Source organism: Mustela erminea, chromosome 5, assembly GCF_009829155.1.
Source record: "Mustela erminea isolate mMusErm1 chromosome 5, mMusErm1.Pri, whole genome shotgun sequence".
Taxonomy (NCBI): Eukaryota; Metazoa; Chordata; class Mammalia; order Carnivora; family Mustelidae; genus Mustela; species Mustela erminea.
In genome coordinates, this window is record NC_045618.1 from 24,337,723 (window position 1) to 24,350,478 (window position 12,756).

Consider the following 12,756-nt stretch of genomic DNA (forward strand, 5'->3'; position numbering starts at 1 on the left):
TGTTCTTGAGTAAAAATTGAGAAAATAATGATTGAATTAAGGAAAGAAGAAACTGTAATGGGTACTGAAATTCTCATTTGGGCTAAAAGAAGAAAAGATTTTATGTCTATATCAAATAATGACAATGGAATTAATTTAAGCTTTTTGTTAACTTTACTGTTGAAAATTTTCTGATACTCTTTGTTTTTTTCTTTCTGTCATGTTTTGCTGAGATAGAAGGACTAGGATCAGGGGTTTGACTTCAGAGAATAGAGGTGAGTAACTAAACAAAGAACCTTTGAAGCTCATATGTGTATGTTATAGTCTGTGTCACCAGGTCTTGAGGTCTCTATGTTCATCTTTTCAGAAACTTATTCAAGAATATTTTTATAATGTGTCTTTTTCCTCATTGAGACCTTCATCAAGGTTACCTACATTATTGTATCCTTATAATTAGTTCTTTCATTTTAATTATTTTATGCTTTGATAGAAAGATGCTATTAAGAAAATTTTTTAGCAATTTCATTTTGAATCAAAATTATCATAGTGAAATCCAAATATGTCAAGATGTTATGATTTCTTCATCTGCTTAATTATTTAAATTTAAGAATAGAAACTCTATAATTCATAAGGTTTTTGTGGCCACATTGTTTTATATTTCTGCTTCTACTTTAATATTTGGGGATTGACATGAATTGTTTCTCATTTTTGCAACATGGAAAGTTGTATGTAAAATTTTGTTAGATCTCTTTAAGACCATCAAGTTTTTATATGATTAAAATTGCTATAACTCTTTAGAAACACAAAAAAGTTCAATTTTCAATACTGCTCTAGGCCTTTATAAAGGATATTATGTTAGAGCTATTAAATATCATATCATTATTATTGCTTACTAAAACTTGAAATACACATCCCTAAGAAAAATGGTTTATATATTTCCTAGCAAGCTTTGTTGAAAATTTTGTTACCTGGGACCTAGTGGTCGCTGACTTAAGCATAGACAAAATTTTTCTTGACAAAGTTCTATTACAAATTTTATGAGGTAGAGATTATTTTTGTCATCATTTATTATAATTTTAAAATTTATAGTGATTATCTAGAACCACAGAAGGTAATTCTAAAGAACTGAGTAACTACATATTGCATAGAGCACTGGGTGTGGTGCATAAACAATGAATCTTGGAACACTGAAAAAATTAAATTAAATTTAAAAATAAATAAATGAAAGAAATGATCCCAGATCAAAGAGGAAATCAGCTCTGCCAGATATTAAAATGAACTCTAGAACCTCAATCATTAACAACCTTTGAACAGGCATATAGATAGCAGGAACAATAGGGTCTGTTTTTATTTAAAAACCCTATTCTTACAAGACTCTACTTGTATATTTGTTACCATTAGTAGATTCACAGATTTATGGAGTTGGTGATACTGTCTCAATCCAAACAGCATAACAGCACATTGATGCATAATATCTATGCAGTAAATTCTCCATATTATGATGCTATATTATAGGACTCAGACATAGAGGGAAAATATAACTAACACAAAAGAATCTTCTTTTATGATTAGTTCTTTGCCCCAAGGCAACTATTCTGAAAATGTATTTCACATTTTCCCTCATTTTTTCTTTATAAAAATGTAATTATATAGTTTTGCTTTCTTTGTGACTGCATCATTTACTCAAGATTCTTACTAGTCAGAAGAACATTTTATTTGAAACATCATATTAATTACTGCAAGTTCTTTAGTAATGTCTTTTTTGTGTCTTTTATCTGTTAATATTTTGTGTTATCTCTCACTCTTGATTAATCTTGATAGGAGGGTTTCAATCATATTATTTCAAATTTTTTTTGGTGTTGCTTTTTCCTTTTGTAAGTCTGCTCTCTATTTTGCTGTTTTCTGCTCTTAACCTCTTTAATTTTTCCTTATATCTTTCTGGATTTGTACTTGTCTATCTTCATCTAGCTTCTTGCAAAATATAATTTATTGATTCTTTTTAGCCTTCCTCAACTCTAATATATTGCTTTTCACTCTAAATTTCTCTGTAAGCACTTTTTAGCTGCATGAGCACAAGTTTAGTATTTATATCTTCTCTATTACTAATATAAATATATTTTCTTAGTTCTATATTGATTTATTTTTAAATTATGGAGTATTTAGAAGTAGGGCTTTTCCTCCTTGATCCTTAATGATTTATAAACTAATTCTACATGATGAAAAAACATACTTTGAATTGATTTTATTACTTTTGAATTGTTTTGTATCTCTGCAATGGTACAGGGTATGCCATAATTCAATAACTATTCCATTTTTACTTATAATTACATTAATATAAGATTATCATTGCAGATTTAGTGTTCTATATATGCCAGTTAGTTAGTTCTATTTTGAAATTGCCTTACCTATATCTCTTGTATATTTACTAGTCTATGATCTGAAAATAAGTTACTCAGGAAAAGTCATGGGGGAGATAGGCATGGAAATAAGACACCTTGGTGGTTTCTGGAATGCTTGTAATTTTATATATTGATCTGTGTCTTGATGAGTTGTTTTGTTTGGATGGTGCAAATTTATTTAGCTGTACACTTTTCATGCATGGACTTTTGTACATATATAACATTTTAGTATAAAGTTTAAAATATCCCATCAAATTAAACCAAATATTAGCTAATACATTTCCTAGAAATATTGTCTAATATTGGTAATGTGTTACTTGGGACATAGAGATTGATATCTTCAGGATAAGTCGAGCATTATCTTCTAAATGCAGACATTATTAGTGAATCATAACATTACACTGACAATCATACCAAGATAGACTTTTATTAACAATCACTTAAATACTATTATTAATTACAAAACAAAATTTGTATACTAAGATTCAGATTTTCTGAAAACCCATTGTCTGGATAAATCATAGTTTTATAAAATTTTATTATAGTAATTTATACTCTGATAACACATGAAAGGATGACAGTAAGAGAACAAAATTTATTGCATTGGTAAAAATTATTCCCATAAAGAATTAGAATAATCTTCCATAGTGGGAATTTTTAAGGTTCAAGCATTATCTGTGTTTTTCTCAGGTAAGTTTGAGATTCATATTTGGTATATGGGTTTTTTCTTCATTTATTTATCTTTAGTACAGGTAATGCATACTTAAGAGTGAGAAAATAAGAAAATAAATATAAAGGTATAAGTTATGATACCTGAATGAGGTAGTAAATTAATCACACAGGATACAGAGTCTTTTAATCTAGCATAATGTTTACTTAGCTTTATAAAAGTGTGTAGAATGGAATATACAGAATGAACATTGTCATCTCACTGAAATATCTAATAGTTACCGAGACGCAGGTTTGTTTCACACTGACCACACTATGAACATTTTATGAGTTTCTCATATAGGAGCCTAAGGGTGGGTGTATGTGTGTATTTTTTATCAGAACTTGATACAGAAAAACAAGAAAATCTGGTTGTCAATATATATAATATATATTATTCAGGGTCATGTTGAGTGAGTCATGGTTACATATCAACCATGCTTTACTCAACTCTGGAGTGAGCCTACAGGTCATGCATTCCAAGTAGAGATAGCAAGTTAAAGTCTCTCTGCACACAATATTTAACAATTATTTTCTGTCAGTATTTTCCAAATATACTGTGTGAAAATAAATCCAAGGTCATTTCTCTAGGCCAGCCTAAGTATGTGGTGAGCTCATTACTTACTTTCTTACTTATAAAAAAATGATAATTACATTGAGTTATCATAACAAAATTGGCATGATAGAATGGATATTGAAGTGTAAGTAATGATCCTCTTGGTTTGGCTTAAGATGATCCAAAAGAAAATTGGAAAAGCACATATGGCAGGAAAGCATTGATATGATTTCTTTATCTAGAGAATTTAGTCATTTCTCTGTGTATGTATGTAATAGAAATAATACCATTAAATAGAAAAATTTGTTTTTTATATTAATGGAAATAAAAAATTAAAGGAGAAGAACCATAAGTGAAGATATAAAGTAAAAATATAAAGCTACATAGGAATTCAATCAGCAGATGAGCACCTGGTGGTAATATTGTTCCAATGTGGGAAAATATTGCTTAGGATAAAGAAGAGAGACAAAGCTGCTGAAAGTGAGTTTATATGAAGTGTTTTGGTGTGGATCATTTTTTGCTTCAATAATCTAAGTGGTAAATTTTGAAAATCAATTTCTGCCACATTATTTAATCTGTTATAATTTTTGTGTGTCAACATTGCCATATCCTTAACTGTGTCATCACCATATGGTCTGAAGAGGCTTATGAGATTATTGTGTTGTCAGTTTCAATAAACTAAAGGTGAAGTGCTCACTGTTTTCTTAATATAAATAACAACACTGTAAGAAAACATCTCAGTTATGAAGGAGGCATGTGAAGATGGCAGAGTGGGAGACCCCTAAGATCACCTTATTCCATGTTTACAATTTGATATCACTCACATCTGAGTAAATAAACTGGCAAAAGAAACTCCACAATTAAATGTGGAGAATCCACATCAGTGAAGTTAAAAAAGGCAAAAATGGTGGTCTAGAGCTTCCCACAGGAGGGAGAGACCTAAAATCAGAGACAGGGTAAGTCATCAGGGAGTGCACATGGGGAAAACAAGTCCTCATAATGTCTGGCCTTGAAAACCAGAGGGCTAATTTTGTAAGTTTGTATAACAAGCAAGACTTGAAGCCTAGAATGTACATACATATGTATGTATGTAGGTATGTATTTGTCACAATACAGTACTTCATTAGTTTTTAATATAGTGTTCCATGATTCATTGTTTGCATATAACACCTATTGCGCTTTGCAATACATGTCCTCCTTAATACCCATCACCAGACTAACCTAAAACACCCAACCCTCTGAAATCTTCAGTTTGTTTCCTGGAGTTCATAGCCTTTCACAGTTCGTCCCCCTCTCTGCTTCTCCCCTTCCTTTTTTCTTTCTTTTTCCTAATGCCCTCCATGCTATTCCTTCTTCTTTCTGTTCTACACATAAGTGAAACCATTTGATAATTGTCTTTCTCTGCTTGACTTATGTCACTTAGCATAATCTTCTCCAGTCCCATGCATGTGGATGCAAATGGTGGGTAGCCATCTTTTCTGATGGTTGAGTAATATACCATTGTATATATAAACCACATCTTCTTTATCCATTCCTCTGTTAAAGGGCATCCAGCTCTTTCTAAAGTTTGGCTATTGGTGACATTGCTGCTATGAACATTGGCATACATATGGCCCTTCTTTTCACTACATCTGTATCTTCGGGGTAAATACCCAGTAGTGCAACTGAAGGGTCATAGAGTAGCTCTATTTTTAATTTTTTGAGGAACCTTCACACTGTTTTCCAAAGTGGTTGCACCAACTTACATTCCCACCAACAGTGTAAGAGTGTTCCCCTTTCTCCACATCCTCTCCAACATTTGTTGTTTCCTGTCTTGTTAACCTTTGATATTCTAACTGGTGTAAGCATCTCAATGTGTTTTTCATTTGTATTTCCCTGATGGTTAATGATGTTGAATATTTTTCATGTGTCTGTTAGCCATTTGTATGTCTTCTTTGGAGAAGTGTCTTTTATTTGTCTGCTGCCCATTTTTTTGACTAGATTATTTGTTTTTTGAGAATTGAGTTTGAGAAGTTCTTTATAGATTTTGGATACCAGCCCTTTTTATATAATGTCATTTGCAGATATCTTCTCACATTCCATGCTTTGCTTCTTAGCTTTGTTGTATGTTTCCTTTGATGTGCAAAAGCTTTTTATCTTGATGAGTCTCAAAAGTTCATTTTTGCTTTTCTTTCCCTTACCTTTGGAGATGTGACCTGAAAGAAGTTGCTGTGGCCAGTGCCAAAGAGGTTACTGCCTATGTTCTCCTCTAGGCTTTTGATGAATTCGTCTCACATTTAGGTCTTTCATCCCTTTTGAGTTTATCATTGTGAATGGTGTAAGAGAATGTATGCATAGCTGTCCAATTTTCCCAGCACCGTTTATTGAAGAGACTGTCTTTTTTCCATTGGATATTTTTCCCTGCTTTGTTGAAGATCACTTGACCATAGGGTTGAGGGTCCATATCTGAACCTCTGTTCTGTTCCATTGACCCATGCTTCTGTTTTTTTTTTGCAAGTACCATGCTGTCTTGTGATCACAGCTTTGTAATATAGCTTGAAATCAGTCACTGTGATGCCCCCAGCTTTGTTTTGTTTTTTCAATATTTCCTGGGTGATTTGGTATCCTTTCTGCTTCCATACAAATTTTAGGATTGTTTGTTCCAGCTCTGTGAAGAATGTAGATGGTATTTTGATCAGGATGGCAATGAAAATATAGATTGCTCTGGGTAGCATAGACATTTTAACAATGCTTATTCTTCCAATCCATGAGCATGGGATATTTTTCCATTTTTTTTTTCTTTCTTCTTTCAAACCATTGGTTCATACACATACACCTACAGCTCCTGGATCCTGTCAGGGTGCTACACTGAAGGCCTTTCCCCACTGATACTTGTCTGCAAGTCTATGTGCTGTCTTCAGCATGGGACGGTTTTGTGCTCCAGTGCTGTTTCCCCTTCCTGGTTTATGTTGGCTAGCTCTCTTCTTCTTATCTTGTGATATCTGTATGCAGAATCACAACTACCCACTTCATACCTCAAGACTGTCAAAGATTTTATGCTTGTAGAGATTCAGATATAAAGTTTTACATCTTAGGCTGATTTCATGGGTGATCAGAATGTTTTGGTAGATATCCAGCTTAATTCAAGGGACCAGTTGAAATAGGGTCCCCTACTCGTCCACCATCTTTTTTTTCTGAAGTCTAGAAATTTAAAAGTCAACTGACTCAGCACTGAGAAACCTGGAAGAACCAGTGATAGCTGGGTTTTTGCCCTTAAAAAGACAAGGAGAAGCAACATAGAAGCAACAGCTTGCAGAAAGGGAGGGAGATTAGTTTACACTGATTTCAGAGTGTGTTAGGAGACTTCTCTGGAAGCTGGGATACTTTCTCCCCCACTCCCAACATAAACACAAAGACACCTCCGGGGTTGTGGGGAATAGCACTGCACAAACAATTGCTACCTAACCTGCTAGCAGCACACCCCATCCACAAGTTCTACAAGGACCCACCCACCCCAAGTCTACTGGCCTCAGCCTTTACTTAGCTCATTAAAAATTTTGTGAAGGACTTACAGCCTGTCTAGCCACTGATTCTGTGTCATGCCCAAGGAACTAATATGATCCAGGGGATCTGGTCAAAGACTAGAGGCTCAATGCAAATTTTGCTAACACTGCCACCTGGCAACAAAGCCCTTTTGCTGCAGTACTCTCTAGGAGCTTGCCTGTCTGGGTCTCACTAACATCACAGAGAGCAAACACAGTGCACAACAAGCAAGGAGTCAGTACAGATGTTCGAACTGAAAGGAAAAGTGACTCAGACACAAAAGCAGGGCACAAGCAACACAAAGAAGAATCTGAACTGAAGTTTTGGTTCTGATGATTAGGAGAAACTGTGCTATAAGGGACTTCAGGACCTCTTTTTCACAAAGCCACTACTTTTAAGAGTAGAAGACATAGCAGAATTTCCTAACACAGGAAACAAACACAGATATGTACACAAAATAAGGAGACAGAGGAATATGTGCTAAATGAAAGAATAGGACAAAATCCCAGCAAGAGATAGAAGTGAAAGAGAAATAAGTAATATGTCTGATACATAATTTAAAGTAATGATCATAAAGATACTCACTGGACTTCAGAAAAGGATGACAGACATCAATGAGGTGTTTGACAAAAAGATATAAATAAAATATCAGAGATGAAACACTCAATAAGTGAAATTAAAAGTACAATGGCTGGAATAAATAGTAAACTACAGGAGGCGGAGGAAAGTATCAGTGACCTGGAAGAGAGAGTAATGGAAAACAAGCTGAACAGGTAAGATACAAATATTGCATAATGAGAATAGACTTAGAGATCTCAGTGACCTCGTCAAGTGTAATAACATTCACATTACAGGTACTCCAGAAGGAGAAGAAGAGAAAGAAGTGCACAAAATATGTTTGAAGAAATAATAGCTGAAAATTCCCTTAATCTGGGGAGGGAAACAGAGTTCCAGATTCAGAAGACATAGAGATTCTCCAAAAAATTCAACCCAAGGAGGTCCACACCAAGACACATAGTAATTTAAATGGTGAATAATAGTGATACAAAAGGAATATTAAAGGTTGCAAGAGAAAAGAAAGCAGTTACATATCAACTGATTTCTCAGCAGAAACTTTGCAGGCCAGAGGAAATTTGCATTATGTAAAGGTACTAAAAGGGAAAAATCTGCAGCTAAGAATACTTCATCCAGCAAGGATATTGTTCAGTGTTTTGTTTTGTTTTGTTTTTCTTTATTTTCTTTATTTGTTTTATTATGTTATGTTACTCACCATACAGTACATCATTAATTTTTTAAAGATTTTATTTATTTATTTGACAGAGAGAGAGAAATCACAAGTAGGCAGAGAGCCAGGCAGAGAGAAGGGGGAAGCAGGCTCCCCATTGAGTAGAGAGCCCGATGTGGGGCTCGATCCGAGGACCCCGAGATCATGACCTGAGCTGAAGGCAGAGGCTCTAACCCACGAAGCCACCCAGGCACCCCGTGCATCATTAGTTTTTGAGATAGTATTCCAAGATTCATTGTTTGTGTATAACACCCAGTGCCCCATACAATGCATGCCCTTCTCAATATCCATTTCCAGCCTATCTCATTCCCCTACCCCTTTCCACTCTAAAACCCTCAGTTTGTTTCCCTTGCTATCAGTCAGAATAGAGGGAAAGATAAAGCATTTCTTGGAAAACAAAAGCTGGAAAAATTTATGACCATTAAACCAGGCCTACAAAAAAGAAAAAAAAAAAGGTTAAGGGACACTGTGAGTGGAAAACAAAAACCATAAGTAACGGTAAGAAAAATAGAAAGTACAAAAGCAAAAAAAAAAAAATTATATATATACATAAAGTATACCAGTAAGAATCACTTAAGAAAAGCAAAAAATAGGGGGGAGGAGTCAAAATGGCAGAGAAGTAGCAGGCTGAAACTACTTCAGGTAGCAGGAGATCAGCTAGATAGCTTATCTAAATATTGCAAACACCTACAAATCCAACAGCAGATCGAAGAGAAGAAGAACAGCAATTCTAGAAACAGAAAATCAACCACTTTCTGAAAGGTAGGACTGGCAGAGAAGTGAATCCAAGGCGATGGGAAGATAGACCCCCAGGGGAGGGGCCGGCTCCCGGCAAGCGGCAGAGAAATGGAGCACAAAATCAAGACTTTTAAAAGTCTGTCCCGCTGAGGGACATCACTCCAGAGGCTAAACTGGGGTGAAGCCCATGCGGGGTCAGCATGGCCTCAGGTCCCGCAGGGTCACAGAAGTATCGGGGGTGTCTGAGTGTCACAGAGCTTACAGATATTAGAACGGGGAAGCTGGCTACAGAGACAGAGCCAAGGAGTGAGCTCCCAGCTCGGGGTTACCTTGAACCGGTCGCAGGCTTGGTGAGCTCAGAGTGCAGCCGGAGGCCATGGAGATGGAAGTAATTGGGCGCTGTTCTCTGAGGGCGCACTGAGGAGTGGGGCCCTGGGCCCTCGGCTCCTCCAGGCTGCAGACCAGGAGGCCACCATTTTCATTCCCATCCTCTGGAACTCTACGGAAAGCGTTCAGGGAACAGAAGCTCCCGAAAGCAAACCTGAGCGGATTACTCAGCCTGGCCTCTGGTAAGGGCAGTGAAATTCCGCCTGGGGCAAAGACACTTGAGAATCATTACAACAGGTCCCTCCCCCAGAAGATCAACAAGAAATCCAGCCAGGACCAAGTTGACCTACCAAGGTGTGCAGTTTCAATACCAAGGAGAGCAGCGGAATTCCAGAGGAAAAGAAAGCAAAGCATGGAACTCATGGCTTTCTCCCCATGATTCTTTAGTCTTAGAGTTAATTTAATTTTTTTTCTTTTTCAATTTTTTTTCTATTCTTCTGCTAAATTTTTTTAACTTTTACCCTTTTCTTTTTTAACGTTTTTAACTAGTTTATCTAATATATATATATATTCTTTTTTATACTTTTCTTTATTTGTTTTCTTTTTTTAGTTGCTTCTTTTCTTTCATTTCTTTTCTTTCTGAACCTCTTTTTATCCCCTTTCTCCCCGCTCATGATTTGGGATCGCTTCTGATTTGGTTAAAGCATATTTTCCTGGGGTTGTTGCCACCCTTTTAGTATTTTACTTGCTCCTTCATATACTCTTATCTGGACAAAATGACAAGGAAGAAAAATTAACCACAAAAAAAAAGAACAAGAGGTAGTACCGAAGGCTAGGGACCTAATCAATACAGACATTGGCAATATGTCAGATATAGAGTTCAGAATGACGATTCTCAAGGTTCTAGCCGGGCTCGAAAAAGGCATGGAAGATATTAGAGAAACCCTCTCGGGAGATTAAAAAAAAAAAAAAAAAAAAAAAGCCCTTTCTGGATAAAAGAACTAAAATCTAACCAAGTTGAAATAAAAAAAGCTATTAATGAGGTGCAATCAAAAATGGAGGCTCTCACTGCTAGGATAAATGAGGCAGAAGAAAGAATTAGCAATATAGAAGACCAAATGACAGAGAATAAAGAAGATGAGCAAAAGAGGGACAAACAGCTACTAGACCATGAGGGGAGAATTTGAGAGATAAGTGACACCGTAAGATGAAACAACATTAGAATAATTGGGATTCCAGAAGAAGAAGAAAGAGAGAGGGGAGCAGAAGGTATACCGGAGAGTATTATTGGAGAGAATTTCCCCCAATATGGCAAAGGGAACAAGCATTAAAATCCAGGAGGTGCAGAGAACCCCTCTCAAAATCAATAAGAATAGGTCCACACCCCGTCACCTAATAGTAAAATGTACAAGTCTAAGTGACAAAGAGAAAATCCTGAAAGCAGCCCGGGAAAAGAAGTCTGTAACATACAATGGTAAAAATGTTGGATTGGCAGCAGACTTATCCACAGAGACCTGGAAGGCCAGAAAGAGCTGGCATGATATATTCAGAGCACTAAATGAGAAAAACATGCAGCCAAGAATACTATATCCAGCTAGGCTATCATTGAAAATAGAAGGAGAGATTAAAAGGTTCCAGGACAACCAAAAACTGAAAGAATTTGCAAACACCAAACCAGCACTACAGAAAATATTGAAAAGGGTCCTCTAAGCAAAGAGAGAGGTAGTAGTAGATCAGAAAGGAACAGAGACAATATACAGGAACAGTCACCTTACAGGCAATACAATGGCACTAAATTCATATCTCTCAATAGTTACCCTGAATGTTAATGGGCTAAATGCCCCAATCAAAAGACACAGGGTATTAGATGGATAGAAAAACAAAACCAATCTATATGTTCCCTACAAGAAACTCATTTTAAACCCAAAGACACCTCCATATTTAAAAGGGGGGTGGAAAAGAATTTACCATGCTAATGAACATCAGAAGAAAGCAGGAGTGGCAATCCTTATATCAGATCAATTAGATTTTAAGCCAAAGACTATAATAAGAGATGAGGAAGGACACTATATCATACTCAAAGGATCTGTCCAACAAGAAGATCTAACAATTTTAAATATCTATGTCCTCAATGTGGGAGCAGCCAACTATATAAACAAATTAATAACAAAATCAAAGAAAGACATCCTCAATAATACAATAATAGTAGGGGACTTTAACACTCCCCTCACTGAAATGGACAGATCATCCAAGCAAAAGATCAACAAGGAAATAAAGACCTTAAATGACACACTGGGCCAGAGGGACATCACATATATATTCAGAACATTTCATCCCAAAGCAACAGAATACACATTCTTCTCTAGTGCACATGGAACATTCTCCAGAATAGATCACATCCTTGGTCCTAAATCAGATCTCAACTGGTATCAAAAGATTGGGATCATTCCCTGTGCATTTTCAGACCACAATGCTCAGAAGCTAGAACTCAATCACAAGAGGAAATTTGGAAAGAACCCAAGTACATGGAGACTAAACAGCATCCTTCTAAAGAATGAATGGGTTAACCAGGAAATTAAAGAAGAATTGAAAAAATTCATGGAAACAAATGATAATGAAAATACAACAGTTCAAAATCTGTAGGACACAACAAAGGCAGTCCTGAGACAAAAATATATAGCAGTTCAAGCCTTTCTCAAGAAACAAGAAAGGTCTCAGGTACACAACCTAACCCTACACCTAAAGGAGCTGGAGAAAGAACAAGAAAGAAACCCTAAACCCAGCAGGAGAAGAGAAATCATAAAGATCAGAGCAGAAATCAATGAAGTAGAAACAAACAAAAAAAATAATAGAACAAATCAATGAAACTAGGAGCTGGTTCTTTGAAAGAATTAATAAGATTGATAAACCCCTGGCCCGACTTATCAAAAAGAAAAGAGAAAGGACCCAAATAAATAAAATCATGAATGAAAGAGGAGAGATCACAACTAACAACAAAGAAATACAAACTATTATAAGAACATACTATGAGCAACTCTACGCCAACAAATTTGACAATCTGGAAGAAATGGATGCATTCCTAGAAACATATAAACTACCACAACTGAACCAGGAAGAAATAGAAAGCCTGAAAAGACCTATAACCAGTAAGGAGATTGAAGCAGTATTCAAAAATCTCCAAAAAAACAAAAGTCCAGGGCCAGACGGCTTCCCGGGGGAATTCTACCAAACTTTTAAAGAAG

At 35.8% G+C, this 12,756-nt stretch overlaps 1 long non-coding RNA gene across 1 annotated transcript in view; it reads left to right on the forward strand.

The window, feature by feature from the left end:
* Nucleotides 1-12,756, forward strand: part of LOC116590487 — a 64,892-nt gene that overhangs the window by 1,384 nt on the left and 50,752 nt on the right. The window contains exon 2 of the long non-coding RNA XR_004285629.1: nucleotides 217-254. This is a non-coding gene — a long non-coding RNA (uncharacterized LOC116590487). The remainder of the gene's footprint in view (nucleotides 1-216; nucleotides 255-12,756) is intronic.